This window comes from Podarcis melisellensis (assembly GCF_964234715.1).
Source record: "Podarcis melisellensis genome assembly, chromosome: 1".
NCBI lineage: Eukaryota > Metazoa > Chordata > Lepidosauria > Squamata > Lacertidae > Podarcis > Podarcis melisellensis.
The window spans coordinates 75,787,965-75,804,062 of record NC_138528.1 but is presented as its reverse complement, the minus strand read 5'-3'; the positions used below and the strand labels follow the sequence as shown (position 1 = coordinate 75,804,062).

Genomic DNA, 16,098 nt, shown 5'->3' with positions numbered 1-16,098 from the left:
GGAGGTGTTGATATCTTGAGGAAAACAATTCTGCAGTCAAATAATGCTTTTCCTTTGTCACATTTTGTTTTCCTTTACTCATCTTTCACCACTGGTTTCATTGGATTTCCTTCCTCCGGCTCATCTGCCTGACTGTGGGCACTCGTTGTGCTCTCTCTGCTGCCAAACATAAACAGGAATGCAGGTAGCCATGTTCTTCTGTGGAAGGTTGTGGTTTTATTGGCAGCAGAAGGCATGAGATTGGTAGTACCAAAGCTATAATGCTAGCTAGCTTTATAGCTGTGATCTTCTTGCAGAAGCTCCTCTGAAAAACAGCTTTTGAATGCATTATGTGCAACTGACCATGGAGTTTTGTCACTTACAAGATGAAAACTGTGTGCTGTTACCATGAGAGTATAGGTGCTGCTGCTGTTCAAAATAATGCTAGCACTCAGAATGGATGGCATTGGTGTCTTCAGGGTGTGACAAAGAGCAAGATCAGATAAGTTCTACAGAAATGTTTCTGCATTTCCAGTCCACCAAGGATTTAAAAAGGGCCTTGCATACACTGGACTCTGAGTAATGAGAATGTTGATAAGTAGTAATGACAAAACTGAGCACTTGGGGACTTGAAAAGGTGGCTTAACAGCAAAGTCTGGTTACCTGTTAAAATGACATGAGTTAAGAAAAACTTGCAGATGTTTTCAATTGTGTAAAACCTAGAAAGGAACAAGGAAGCCCTGCTTATTGTCACTGGAAGTCCTGCTCTGTCTCCTTCAGCTTCCTTCACCTACTCTGACATAAAAGGATAAGGAGAGCCTGCTGGACCAGACCAGTGGCCCATTCAGCCCAACATCTTGTGGGAAGGATGCAAGCAGTACATGAGCGTGACAGTACTCTTCCCTTCTGCAGTTTCCAGCAACTGGTATTCAGAGGCCTCGGAGAGTGGAGGTAGAACATGGCCATCATGGCTACTAGTAGCCATTGACAGCCTTGTCTCATCCTCTTTTAAAGCCATCTAGGTTGGTGGCCATCACTGCTTCCTGTGGGGGCTTTGCTCCACAGCTTAACTATGTGCTGCATGAAGAAGTTTTTTCTTTTATGTGTCTTGAATCTTCCTGCATTTGGCTGCATTGGATTTCCACAAGTTCTAGTGTTCTGAGAGAGGGAGAAGAACTTTCTCTCCTTTCGCCATGCCATGTATAATTGTATAAACTCTTGTGCTTAGCTTACCTTTTTGATAAACTAAGATGCTCCAAATGCTGCAAACATTCCCTCTAGATGGATTGTTCCACCCCCTTGATCATTTTGGTTGCTCTTTTCTGAATCTTTCCCAACTCTATAATATCCTTTTTGAGGTGTGGTGACCAGAACAGTACACAGTATTCCAAATGTGGTCACTCAGAGGTCCCCACACTCCTGCTGGCATTTTACCTGCATAATTGTTTTCGTAGTTTAAGTTACTTCAAGGGCAGAGTGGTTCTCCTTGTCCTGCTGCCAAATTTGTCTTGACACTTTGCCAGCTGGGGCTCCCTGTAGCTCAGAGATTGGGCTCCCCATGCTGGGTTGCTCTAAATGCCTGGCTAGTTCTTCCCAGAGGCTGAAAGAAGCCAATGAGGTCAGGAGCTGTGGCTCAAATTCGGTTTAGTCCCCTGGGAGTAGGGAGTGAACAATGGATGTTGATTAAGCGGAGAGTGGGCAATGGCTGGTGAGTCAACCGACAGCAGACTCCTTGTGGGATGGGCCTTCCTTCCTTCCTGAGAACAGAGTGCAGTTTAAAAGCTTTCAATAATGCTACCAAAGAAGCTAACTACCTGGCAGTGATGTTGTTTCTCACACAGTTCCAAAGCTGTCTTCACAGTTGTGAGCATTGGAGGGTGTTTTGTTAATTAATTAATCAATTAATTAATTAAAGCTCTGTTTGATTCTTGTACGTGCACTGCCTTGACTTGTGAATTGCTTCCGCAAGGCCATTCACATATGCAGTGCCCCATGGCTTGCCAAGGCTCCTTCCCTTCAGTCCCCATGAGACCAGCAATTCTGAAAGAAAAGGATCACAAGCCTGTAATAAAACTGAGCTTAAACTTCTTGCTGAATTAGAGTTTATATTATGTTAATATTCTTAGTCATAAAGTGTTGCATAAGAACCAGGAATGAATTAAGGGTGTTGTTTTTGTGTGTGTGAAGTTTTAATGCTTTGAGTAGGAAGCCCTGTCAGCCCCCAATGAAGATATTGAGAGTGTTCTCTGAACTTCAGGGAGCCTGAGAGCTTTCTTGGAACAGAAGTACCTCCCCTGTCTAAAAGTGAAGAATGCTGCCACCAATCCTTCTTTTTCCTCTGAGGGCAACTCTCAAGGCTATAAGTAATTAAGTAATTAATGTTGGTTAGAGAGATGATGAAGGATTCAGCCCAAGGAGCGGGGTACTCTGGTTTCCTCCAGTTCTCGCTAGACATGAATGTGTAGCAAAGGGATCTAGACAGAGTGGGAAGAACACACGTCAAATCCTAGCAGCCAGTTTTAAGAGAGTTTTATTAAGAATAAGGTTTAAGAGAGTCAATATGAAAGGCAGAATGGTGCATGAAAGGCAACAGGCTTGAAATGTTTATCTATCCTTAGGCAACTACTTATAAATAGGCTTTGGGTCTCCTCATGAGTAGCATCCTGGACAGTCAGATGAATAATAAGGGATAGTGAGGGACAAAACAATGATGGCAACATTCCACTTTTAAGGGCTCTTGACCCAGGTGATTGGCAGGTGACTGAGCAGCCAGTGACAGGGAAAATGTTGTTACCTCTTTTTTGCACGTTGGAAAGTGAGGCTACTGCATCATTTATTATTTTTATTTATTTATTGTTTTATTTATTTCCTGCCCTTCACTCTAAGTTCCAGGGAGGGTTACAACAACTTAAAATACAACATTAAAAACTGTCTTGGAAATGGCTATTGGAGTTGCCCAACTTCCTTGCCAGACAGAAAACTCCACAGGCTGTGAATTGAGACTTGGCAGAAATTATCATAAAGGGGAGAGGCCAGAACCCTTCCCACAAATGTGACTTACCAGCCTAGAACTTAGAACAGTGGTTGCCCATTGAACTTGAAGAACAACTTGACTGCATGTTCTCTGAATGCTCTGCGCTGAGACAGGTTTCAAGCTTGCCTGTATGCTTGAGTGCCTGTGTGTGACTCTCTCTGGGTGTATTCACTCAGGCATGATGGAACACACAGTTTCCAGAACAGGAGATTATCTGTGAGTGTGGTTAGTAGATCTTTTTTGGAAGACTATCCTCATTTTGAGTAGATATGCTAGGCAAGACCAGATACTGACATAGTACCTGGAGGTGATCTGGTTGGTTAGGATGCCTTTTTACCTGCTTAAACATTAACTCAATATGGTTGATCTGGGAAGTCCTACTCCATAAGATGCTTCCAGATTCTAACTTCAGTAGCTGAGTCTTGTGCAGCTTATGATTTTGATTGTGGTGTAAAGGTTATGGGTTAAAAGGGGGATTTATCAATTTTGTGGGGGCAGCTGTAAATTTGCAGGTGATCTTTTGCTGAAATATCTGTTGAATAGAAGATGAACCTGTGAAAGGAAAAAGAGTTACTTTTGCTCCCATTTGTTTTTCTTCCTTTCTTGTTGGCAATTTTACCTGGCTAGTGGTCTGAGGAATTGATTTAAGAAAGCCAACACATCACACTTTTCTTTCTGTTCAAAGCAATGCAAATGCTGTCTTTGCTGTGTTTTGGCTGTGGGCACTTAACATTGTTGATGTTCTTGCACACCACACCAGTCTCCGAGTGGTGTGAGATTCCAGGGGTTCCAGATGCTTACCCAGGGATCGTGTTTCCTTTTTAGGAAAGAGGCGCAGTGGAGACTGTGGTGTCTTTACGATATATTTACACATATATACAACCTGAGCCTACGATAGAGGGGTTCACAGCATCAACACCCCAAAGGTGTATGGTTTTTCCCATAGCCGCTGCCTTGGATTCAAGCAGAAATTAAACACTGCTCTCAAGGGCTGCTATGACTCTCTCTCCAGTTTGCTGCTTTACTTCTAGGTTACATCACTGCAAAAAACTCTACTCCAGACTCTGGCTTTTTCTGTTGAGGGAGGGGCCCCCACCCATTTGCTGTCTCATACTGAGCCCCTTAATCCCCCTTAATGGCTCATCACCCAGGTGATCACCTCACCAAGAGGCTAGCTTGGCTATTCCAATAATTAAATTCTAACACTTGCTGTATCCAGGGATTAGAAGGATCTGGCACCCAGTTTAGCACCCCAAACTCATTATAGTATTATGAAAACAAGACTCGAGGTGTTATGATTGTAATCTGGTATGCACTTTGATGTTTTTGCTCCTGTTTTAAAATGTCTTTTTTTGTTTTTACTTCTGTGTCTAAAGTAGGTGGGAGAAGGTAGACAATTATGAGAAGAATCATTGCTTTGAAAGCAGAAAGTATCTTTGTTTCGACTGGGGTGGGGGCAAATGTGCTCCTTCAGACCCCTCTGTCTGGCTCTTGGGGATTCTGTCTAGGCCATTTGTCTAGTTCACCCTGATTTCCTTTCTCCTTGAGTGCTTTTGCTTTGCTGTAACGTATCTTTGAACTGCAATGGTGCCTCTTGCTTCCCTGGATGGAGGTGAGTGCGTATAAAACTCTGGCTTTTGCATATCTGGTTGTAGCCTAATACTCTGACTAGAAGTGTCTCTCCGGGATTTCAGACTGGGGACATTCCCAGTTACACCTAATCCTCAGTTTCTCCTGGGACCTTCTGCATTTAAAGCAGATGTGGTACTGCTGATCTGCACCCATCCCCTAATGTAGAGCTGCCTCAGTGAAGATGATGGAAATTGTTTCTCAGTACGCATCTATAGGACTGCAGGTTGTGCCAATTAGCCAGGTAGCTTGTGAGAGTTGCTACTATAATGCACAAGATAAAAAGTGTAAAATAACCACTATCATTTTAATCAGTCGTTCATTATCTCATATGTCAATCAGGGATTCTAGGAAGAAAGGTTTTGTCTCATTCAACAAACATGTTATCAGCCACGGTTACTGTTTAGTATTTGGAACTGTTGTTTCTACTGCAGTTCTTAAAAAACGGATAGATCTATATGCACTACAAAAATGAATTTTATTTCCCTTGCATTCAGCTCCTGCAGAGGTACATTTCTCATTTTAATAACATTTTAAAACTGCCTGGCTTAAGGATTTTCACTTGAAAGATCTGCTGAAAATCCTTGCTTACATGGAAAATCTATTACATGAAGATATGATCTAAAATTTCATCAAACTCTTAAGATTTATTGTATCTCATCTGACTCGAGGCATGAGTTGCGAGGGTAAGAAATATGAGGCATGGAGCCCTGAAGCAAAGGTGGATTAAAAAAAAAGAAAAGGGACAAAAGATTTGAGATCAGGGGAAATAATCTATGTTTTCTGGTATGAGGTATTTAAAATACCCTAATTGCCTTCCCACCAAATTCAGTGCTTATAGGATGCAAAATGAGATGGCAAAATAAAGTAATGTGAAAGTCTGGCTACTCTCTCAATTTTGCAGTCAAGCCACTTGCTCAGGTGAGGAATGATTGTTCCTGGGCAAGTAACTTGTCAGAACTGCTGCCCTGGGAAGTAGAAAGGGCACGTAGGAAAACTCAGGGGGCAGAATTGCTAATAGGTTTCACTGGCCCTGGTGCTGCCTTTTCTGGCACGGCAATAAAGTAATGGGGTGGGGTGGGGGAAATGTAACAGCTTAATTTCTGTGTGTCAGAGGCTGCTGCTGAAAGCATGGAAGCAAGGCCAGTCATTTTTTTAAAAAAAGGCAACATAAGTCAACCACCTTGCTTTAGGATGGTGGTCAGTTTTCTGCACTTTCCTGCAAAATTGCATTCCATGTGCCATTTCAGAAATGCTTATCTGGAGTGTGACGTGGGAGGACATTGCTAAAAGGTCTGGCGAAGGTGAGTAACGGTTTTCTATTTTATCGTCTTGGCATGAGATTGGAAAATAAAGTCAGATTGTGATTAATCATGCCATACAGTGTTTCCTATGATATTTCATGTGTTGCCTGTCAATCAATAATAAAATCTCTTCTATCGTTTAATAGATAAAAATAGGGACACGTTTATTTATTTTTTGTACGCTTGGAACACATCCCTAACCGTTCTTGATTGAAACCCACCAGATGCTTGTGGGAAGAACTGTGTGGTAGCAGCAGTGCTGTCCTTCAGATGTGGACATAATTAGCTTCTCCATTCCTGCACCTGGTCAGGGGAAGTGATTGCTCTTTCATCTGACCCCCAAGGCCACTGACATGGTCAAGAAAGGAGGGCAGCTCTACCAGTTTCACAGAACTGGCTGCCTGAAGGAATGACTATATGCTTGTAGCAGCTCTGACCCCCCTGGCCCAAGCATTGTTATCTGCTGTGCTCTGACTTTGGTTCCCAGTGTGTGTGTTTTTATGGGAAAGGCTTCCTCTTGTCCCCAATGTCATGACTGCCATCATGAGTTGACATCAGCTGTTCTGATTTCTATGTGGAAGCTGGATTCCTGCCGAGACTGTACATGACTTTGCTCAGATGGAGTTTGTGAGCCAAACTGGTCATTTAAGTCAAATTGTATACCTGCAGTCCAGATGTTAATTGGACACTTTTAATTATTAAAACGTTGGCACATGCAACCAGATACGAGGTTGCATCCATTTGTGTCCCTGTGCTTGTGCAAGGCTCTTTGCTTCAGCAGATATTTCTGTGAATGGAAGGGGAAGGGAAGTGATATTTGCCAATTTCTCTTTTCTCCCACAGCCCCGCTGTGCCACTTTCCATATCATTGCAGCCTGCTGTTCTGTAAAGCAGATTTTGGGGCTGCAGAGAGAAGAGAGACTCAGCAAAAAAATGGCTTCTTCTCCCTCCCCTTTCTGCTCATGGAAACCTTTGCTGGATCAAAGAGCTTTCCATGAGCCTACTGACACAATTGGATACAATCCAGAGCTTTTATAGTACCTGGGGGCAAAATTCAAAAACTTTGGTCATGCATCCTTCATTGTGTGATTGTGATAGGATTCCTTTCTGTGGTGTTTTGATCAATGCCTGTGTGCTTTGCTGCCCACTGGTAACCTGTAATGCTTTTTGGGGGGGAAGAGAGATGGAAATTTAAGACTGCTGTATTCTGCAAATGTGCAGTGGCCTGAACATAAGTCCAGAAATAATAATAAAAATAGCTGCAGCTCTCCAAATAATCAGCAACATTTACCCTCTGGATTGACAGTTTTTATAGAGGGCAGGGATAGAAATAAATTGCTGCTCTGGCCTTTTATGGCTTGATTTTTCTTGATGTAGCTCAGTTGGTAGAGCATGAGAGTCTCAATCTTAGGGTTGTGGGTTTGAGCCCAATGTTGGGCAAAAGATTCCTGAATTGCAGGTAGTGCTTTTTCTGGGGGTTCTCAAGGGTGTGCAGTACTGGCACTTTCCTCCTCCCCCATCCCAAATGTTAAAAGAGTGGCACTTACTCACAACTTCATGGTGAGTACCAGCACCTTTTTTCCTAAATAATAAAAAAGAGCACTGGTTGCAGGAAGTTGGACAAGATGAATTTTGTGGTCCCTTCCAACTCCACAATTCTGTGATACTCTATAGCCACATCCTGTGTCTGATCACGTGATTTAAAAGTAAGGAAGAGCTTTGGTTCCTTTGGAGAAATACATATTAGAAAGTTGCTTAAGAATGCCCTATAACAGATTGATAAACTTAATAGCAGAAAATGAGCTTCCCCAAGTTCAGCGTGTAACAGAAGACGATGGGCAAGAATCAAGATGCAACCCAGCCCCCTTAACAAATGTAGGGGAGAGCCATGAAACCTCAAGAATGGCAGTTCTTCGTGCAAACTATACAGTGGAAGCTCAGGTTAAGAACTTAATTTGTTCTGGAGGTCTGTTCTTAACCTGAAGTACCACTTTAGCTAATGGGGCCTCCTGCCGCCGCCACACCACTGCGCAATTTCTGTTCTCAACCTGAAGCAAAGTTCTTAACCCGAGGTACTATTTCTGGGTTAGCGGAGTCTGTAACCTGAAGCATCTGTAACCTGAGGTACCACTGTGCATTGGTTTTAAAGTCGACCTCAAAATATTTGCTAAAGGTTAAGTAAGGAAAGCACCATACTGATAGAAAAAAAAGGGGGGAAGTCATTCCTGAAAATGGGAGACAATAATTGGACTGTTGGTATTAAATAACCAGTTCTTCAGTACTAGTGCAAGAAATGGATATATTGGCCTTTGTATATGCACAGTACTGGAATTTAGCATCACACAAGCTTTCCTTCTGAAATATGTCTCGGCTGAAGGAAGCAACGTTTTCCCCCACAGCTACATTTTTTGACTTTTTTTCTGTTGGTGGAGGTCACCTTTGTGAATGAGCTTGTTGGGGCCTGGCTTTCTGAGACTGATAACTTATTCCATTGTGAAACAGACAAGTAAGTGCAAGATGGCACACAGGCCAAGGAACTTAAAAAGGGCAAAGGCGTTAAGTTATCTTTTAAAAACCGAATTGAGAAGTGCAGAGTAGGTAATCCCTTAGAAGTAGTAAAATATCTCAGCAGGCCAAAATTACAGTGTCAGTCTTCTGATGTTCTTATCTAAATTGGCATCTAATCTTAGTCTCTAGGAGAATGAACAGGCAAGGATGTTGTTTATAGGGATGTCTGTCTTATTGTTCAAACAGAAGGTGGTAGGTGAAAATCTTCATGATCTCTAATCAAACAAGGCAATTTCAGGTGTAAACTGTTTCCAAATAAAGTCTCTGAGAAAGCTGATTTGTTTGTTTAGGACAAAAGTTATTTTAACTTAACGCGTTGCACTGGGAGATGGAAAAATGCATGGTCTGGCATCAGCGTGGCTTCTGACTTACCCAGCAGAAATGCAAAAGAAATGGGCTGCTTGCTCTTATCTTGGAACTTAGCAGACATTCAGGCTGGCCTTGGGCAGTTTTCTAGAGAAAGATCCTTGCTTTCTGTCGTTGTGAATCCTTCTGAGCCAAGAGCTGCTGCATGATTTCTGAGCTGATGTGAACATTGACAAATTACAGCAGGGGTCATCAATGTGGTGCCCTCAATAACTTGTCCTAACACCCACAAAGCCTCGAAGATTCCCCCCCCCACTCCCTGTCCCCTTCCATAATGAGGTGGTGAGGGTGATTATCTTTTTCTCTCAGGAAAAGTACATAGAGCTAAAGGAGGGTATTCTTTCTGCTTCCTCTTTGGGCTCTGTGTGCTTTTCCTGCACTACAAGGGTGACAGTGGTGCTGGCACTGGGTTTTCTGATGAAATTTTAGTCTACTCATATTATGTGGAAAAAAAATTATCCACATCCCAAGATCTTTGTGTGCATTTCTCTGCCAGCGACAGCCTGTTATACACTGCAGGAATGCATAGGAGTCGACTCCCAAGAGCCCACTTCTTGTTCCTGTGAAGCCATAGATTGTTTGGATTGCTTTGATACACCAGGACCTAGCTAATGGAAAGAGAACCCTCAAACCTGCATAAGAATAAACATGGTTTTCAGAGAGCATCAATTCACCCCCGTTTCCCCTTTATGTTGGTTTTGACGCTCCAAAACATGTGAATTACCATGTCCCATCCAAATGGATGGAGATGGCCAGATGGCAAGCCTAATTGCAGTAGCAATTTCCCCCCATCTTCCTGGAGAATGATTTGATATTCAGAACTGCAATTTAAATCCCAACTGATTAATCAGCCTCCAAGCCGATCATGCTAATGTTCTAGAATGTTGGAGACCAATTCGCTCTCCAGTTAACTGGAATAAGCAGAGGCATTCTTCTTGGCATCCTTAACTACTTTGGGCCAAACAATGCACAACTGAATTTCTGTTAAGTTAAAGTCTTCCTCTCCCCTACCCACTTTTGTGTACTGCTCAGTTTTATTTGTATGGTAATATAGTTTTACTGTTTCTAGTTAGCTCTAAAAAAAAATCTTATTTGAATGTTTGTTTATATAGATTTGATACTGATTTCCTCCTATTTTTTATGCAAACTATTTAAACTGTTTAGAAATTATTTTTTATTGTAAGCAGTATATAACTTACATAAATAAATAAAATAGTGTGTGGAAACACAACCTGCTGTTTGCCCAACAGAGGACAATTACATATATATGAACCTCCCCTCCCCTGGCCCATGTGTGTGTGCATGCAATTGTGTGACTGGAAAGATTGCCCAAGGGAAAGGGTTTAAGTACACACACTCTGCTATTGTGCTGAACAAATTAGCATCATCTCCCCTCAGTTGTATTTCAGGATTTTATTTTATTTTTTAAGTTGGGAGACTGCATTGTGAGTAACAGAACTTAGTGGAAGGGCACAAGACCTAGAAAGGGCTGGACAGGAAGTCAGGGGGAGGGCCCTGGCTGTGCTCTCCTGACAGCTTCCCCAGGGCAGACTGGTGTGTGTACCTGCACAGAATCCCGTAAAGAACTTTAAGTGAGTGCTATGTTTTAATGAAACAGAGACCTGACCTGATCACAGATGTCCTGTGTAATAGTTGCTCCTCAATTTGCATTTTGAGAATTTGGGATTGGAGTTCAGGGTTTTCTGAGGTGGACATGAGAAAAACCCCTGAAACACTAAACTGTGTTTTTCTTTAAAACTATGATTGTGTGAAAAATGATACATTTCACTAAAGATCATGTGCTGATGGGGAAATTGTCTTAATTATATATCTCCTATCTCTATCTCTATCTCTATCTTCGCTATCTCTATCTCTCTCTCTATTTCCAGACATCAGTCTTTGAAACAATCCAGATTAATGTTGATGAGAGCGGTGGGGTATTGGACAGTAGACGTCAAGCAGAGATAACATTTCCAGGATACCTCTGTGATGATGAAACCTGTTGTTGTTTTTTCAAACCCATCATTTCCATGGCAGTTTTGGCACAGCCACCCAAGTCCCCATATTCTACTGTAACCTAGTCTTATGTACGTGTAATAAAAGCGAATGTATATTCTTGATCTGTCACAAGTTATCTCTCCTTCCTTGCATTAAATTTGAGATTGCAAGTTTCTTGTGGCAAGACGTTATCTGCTTGTACTTTGTGAAGTAACACACACATTGAGGATGTTGTAGTATAAAACAACAACAGTCTGTTGGCAGATTTCCTTAGGTGGAAAAAAAATGGGGATTCTTGCCCTATTGAACTCAACCCTTTGATTAGAGCACTGTATTGTACCTTAAAAATGCTGGGACTACAATAAATTTTCTTCTGGGAATTGATGTTCAGCCTGATCTTGACAGGATGAGACCCCTCCCCCTTTAAACTTTAAGCTGAAAAAGGCACACTTTGCCACTGATGAAACCTGATATTCAACCATGGATCAATAGGCATTCCAGGCTGCAAACTAGATTCTTCAAAGCTTAAAGAATGTAGTTTGCAGCCTATGATGCCCATTGATCTGTGGTTGCTGCTTGAATTTCAGGGTGCACAAGGGGTGCCTTTTTCCAGGTCCATTTTATATGCCAGAGGACCCTTTCTTCAGAAACTGAGATCTCCCCAACCATGCTTAATGTTTATTTGGATTCCTACATTGTATGAAATGTAGGGCAACCTTCCAAGACTGTTTGGAAACTACTGTTAGCCCAGAATGCAGCAGGCAGAATCCTATCTGGGACTGATTGTAGCGCCTGGCTCATGTAACACCTATCCCAAAGCAACTGAACTAGTTAACAATTTGTTTCTGAGCTCAATTCAAGGTGCAGTTGTTGATCTTGGTTTTGGTTATCTGAAGGAGTCTCTCCTCCCATATACAGTGGTACCTTGGGTTAAGTACTTAATTCGTTCCGGAGGTCCGTTCTTAACCTGAAACTGTTCTTAACCTGAAGCACCACTTTAGCTAATGGGGCCTCCTGCTGCCGCTGCACCACCAGAGCACGATTCTTAACCCAAGGTACTATTTCTGGGTTAGCAGAGTCTGTAACCTGAAGCGTCTGTAACCTGAGGTACCAGTGTACTATCCCTTGTACCTTCTCATATTTTAGCAAGGCTGTTATGCGTGTTGCTTTCTTTCTAAGTGGCCATTAGAAGTGCTGGTATTTAACTCTTAAGAACTGGATGTGGTTTCCCCCCTCTTTCCTCCCTGTCCCTTTCCTTTTTTGTGTATTGCCTTAGATTATAGGTCTCTGGGCAAAGACTTTCTTGTTCTAGTTCATCATATAGAAGCCACTCTGGAAGCCTTTTTGGTTGAAGAGTGGGATACAAATGCTCTAAATAGAACATCAATGGGCTAAATAATAATAATAATAATAATAATAATAATAATAATAATAATAATAAAATGTTAACAGTAGTATCTTATGCATAAAAAACAAATTTATACTTAGGAATTGATATATGAAACTTCACAGGAGGATGACAAGGCAATTCACTTCAAACCTCCTTTATAAACAACTTAGCTGGACAAACTAATGGATTTTAGTAGTCCACTCATTAAAACTGCATACACATCCATCCTAACAAATACCAAACAATAGAATTAGTCTTGGTTGTAACCATAGTTGTGGTTTTTATATTGTTATACATTGATTGTGCAGAAGTCTAGTGGTAAATGAATTTGTGAGTTTAGAGCTGTTGTGGTTTATGGGTGTGATAAGAAGGTAGGCAATATAGCTCGGATATCAACTTGCTAATGGCTGAAATAAAAAAAGTTTATCCGTGTTTTTCAGAGGCTTTGACTCTGAGTAGAAGATGCATTTGTATGGAGGATAAGGTTATATTTACTGTCCTGGGAAAATCTATATTGATGGTCATTGGGATGTTATGGCAAGACTAAATCTGTAGTTTGGGAGTTGTTGGGAAGGACTTTTAATTAATTTTCTAAACATTAAAAAGGGACACGTTTTGCCTACAACTCAGCAGGACAGTTCATGCATTTGATGAAGTGAACTCTGGTCTGTGAAAGCTTATGTCATAATATGTTGCTCCTTTAAGGTGTCACAAGTCATTTTTGTTGCAAGGGAAAATATGGCTACCCCTAGCAGTGTGAAGAACTTGGGTTTTTAGCAAAGAAATTGCTTCTCTCTGATGAATTTTTCCAACTGCCTGAAAAAAAGCTGGATCCTTCTGCTGACATTTGATGAAGGTTTTGGTCAATAGATGTCTGGGCCTTTCCACTTGTTCTGCCTACCAATTGTTGGAAAGCTTATTTCACTTCTCTTGTGGATAGTGTATTGTGCCACAGCTGTAGTCAACTATTGGCTGTGTTGTCCTCAGGGGAATCTGTTACTAATGTGTGTTTTGTTTTCAGGCCTCCTTCAGTTTGATTAATAACACTCATGAAACTTTTTTTTTTAAGCCTGCATAAGAAATAAGTCAGATAAGTGACAAGCATTTCTAATATCCTGTTTCCATCCCATAAAAGAGATGAAGTGAAATAAGTATTGAGCTGTGGGGAAAATTGGGACTGTGAGAGAGGGAGGGCACTTCACTCCCTGACCCCCAACATATATCAAACTGGCAAGGGTCCTAATGCCTTTCTATAAACCTATGATATGTTCTGATATGATATACAATTCTGGTTGCGCTGTATTTAAAAGGATATTGTAGCATGCAACCCATCTGTTGTGTTTGACTGCTAAAGCTTTAAATAGCTGAGTCCAGGGTATATGAATGTGTCTCTGTTCCCTAGCATGGTCACCTACCCTGAATGGCTAGGTTTTTCACTGTTTCTAGCTATCCTACTGGGCTTAGGGCTCACAGGCAAACTGGAAGCTGTCCAACAGAGTTTTTTCTGGGCAGGTTGAGTTAGGCAAAGGTAAACCAAGGCAGAGTCAGAACTATGGACAGCTCCCAGTGGGCTCTGCTGGTTAGCTATGGGCAGATATAGTCTCAGTCAGGGGTAGGCAACCTAAGGGCCGTGGGCCAGATGCGGCACAATTGCCTTCTCAATCTGGCCCATGGACAGTCTGGGAATCAGCATGTTTTTACATGAATAGAATGTGTCCTTTTATTTAAAATGCATCTCTGGGTTATTTGTGGGGCCTGCCTGGTGTTTTTACATCAGCAGAATGTGTGCTTTTATTTAAAATGCATCTCTGGGTTATTTGTGGGGCATAGGAATTCGTTCATCCCCCCCCCCCAATATAGTCCAGCCCCCCACATGGTCTGAGGGATGGTGAAAAAGGTTGCTGTAATGGTTCTAGGGGTTGCTCGTGCGTAAATTCCCGCCACTCCTGGCTAGGTTACCTGGTTGAACCCTTTCTGTCTGGACAGCCCTTCACTTCGTGGCTGTTTCAGTCGCTGGCAGAATCCGTCAGTGGGCGTTTCTTGAACTTCTTCCAGCAAAGAAGTTCTTTGATGCCAAGTCTCCTCCTACTCTCCCTGCGCGGAAGTCTTCTGCGCAGGGAGGGTGTGGGCAGCGGAGGACCCGTGCTCTCCCCGCTGGTCTCTGGTGAAGAGTCCTGGAGCCTCCTCTCCAATTCCTCCATCTGGCCCCCTTCTCCACTGGTGTTAAGCTGATTTCCTTCCCCAGCAGATGGGCTGCCTCTCTCCCTACTGGGACCCTCTCCGCTATCCCTCTGGAGCCTTCCCTCCGCCTCTAGCTCCGATGGCAGTTCCGTGACAGTTGCTGACCCCTGGTCTTAGTAGTGAGGTGAGGCCATCTGAAGCCAAAAGTAGACTGTAGTTCTGCCTCCTTGGAGGAGCTGGCTGCGCTGTCTTAAGATGTGGAGGAGACGAAGATGCTCTTGGGGGTTTATCTGCTGAGCTGGGGAAAGCAGAAGGGCTATGTCTTCACGATGTGAACGCATAGCATGAAGTACTAAGGGTCGCACTGCAACCTGAATGGGGCAGCTTGTGTTTCCTTCTCATTTATATTTGTCCTAGGGTAGTGGGTGGGGGAGTTCAAAAATCATGATACTAGCTATGCTACCCACCTACCATTATCTGCCCCATATCCCCAGTTTTCTGTTTCTTTAGCCTATTGAAATAAGGGATACAAAGCAAAATGTCAGGTAGTATTCTGTCCAATCATTTTTTGGGGGAAAGGGCCTGCTGCCTCCTCCTATTGTTCTTGGCCAAGAAGGAAGTCACACCTAAGTCTGACACCTGTCCCTAGCTCAGTGTTTATGAAGACTAGACTGACAGGGCATGTTTTGAGTTGCCAAACTCATAATATGTTGACCAGCTTATCGTGTGGTCAAGTCTGTTGTATTGCCTTTTGTCTTTGAAAGCTCTCTGTTCACCAGAATAGTTATTATAAAGTGGCCTGGAAACAATAGGTTGACTTCTTCTTCTTCTTTTTAGCTAGTGCAATTCATTGCTGAGTCTGCTTATCACTCTGTCTTTGTCTATTACTCCTTGGAAGGAACCTCTGGTTGTCATGACGACAAGAAATAGGGACTGAGGAAGTGCTAAACTGGCTCTTGCTCTGCTGTAATATTGCCAGTGGGTTGAAGCTCTTCCCAGTCCAAACTTCCAACCTAGCCAGAAGGCTTTTTTAGGGAGTTTGGTCTTGGGGTTGCTAGGAGGCAACAGTCCTTTAACTGAAGTTGCTAGACAATTTCATGGGGATGCTTGTGGGCACTGGGGCAGAGCAGCGACCTTGAAAAACAGTGGAACAAGATCCACAGGCAGCTTCTGTGACTACTGTTTGGCTTGAGCTGTGGGTCATAGCCACAAGTCAACCATGGTGACTGATGCTGGTAGCCTCCTGCAGCACCTGCTACTGTCTTTACATAATGTCATTAACACATCCATAGTGGTGTTCACTTATCTGGAGCCAATCTAGTATGATCACAGCAATTCAGGCAAGTTCATCCCCTGATCATAAACAGGATTGAGGCAGACCTCAGACCTCACTCTAAACCTTCCTGGTCTCCGCAGCATTCTGGTGAGAGCCTGTTTTCCTTCAGCTTCCATCTTGATGTGGGGAAAATATGTGGCAAAGGTTTCTCTGTAGTGACTTCAATACTGTGCAGTTCTCTGCTGAAGGTTCTCTACTAGAGCCCAAGTATACTGGCATCTTAGGAAATGCTGCAAATCGTTTTCGCTTACCCGGCTCGTTGACATTGAATTGATTTTTTATGAACCATTTGATGGGTGTTATGGTCTTTTAA

The 16,098-nt window shown here is 42.6% G+C and overlaps 1 protein-coding gene across 6 annotated transcripts in view; it reads left to right on the top strand.

Moving 5' to 3' along the window:
* The window catches only part of TSPAN4 (tetraspanin 4), a 504,081-nt gene that overhangs the window by 49,994 nt on the left and 437,989 nt on the right, over window positions 1-16,098 (top strand). Inside the window, exon 2 of one of the 6 annotated variants that reach the window (XM_081922513.1) lies at window positions 5,893-5,946. The exons of the other annotated variants lie outside the window; for them this stretch is intronic. The gene's annotated coding sequence lies outside the window, so the exon portion shown is untranslated. The remainder of the gene's footprint in view (window positions 1-5,892; window positions 5,947-16,098) is intronic. 6 annotated transcript variants of the gene reach the window in all.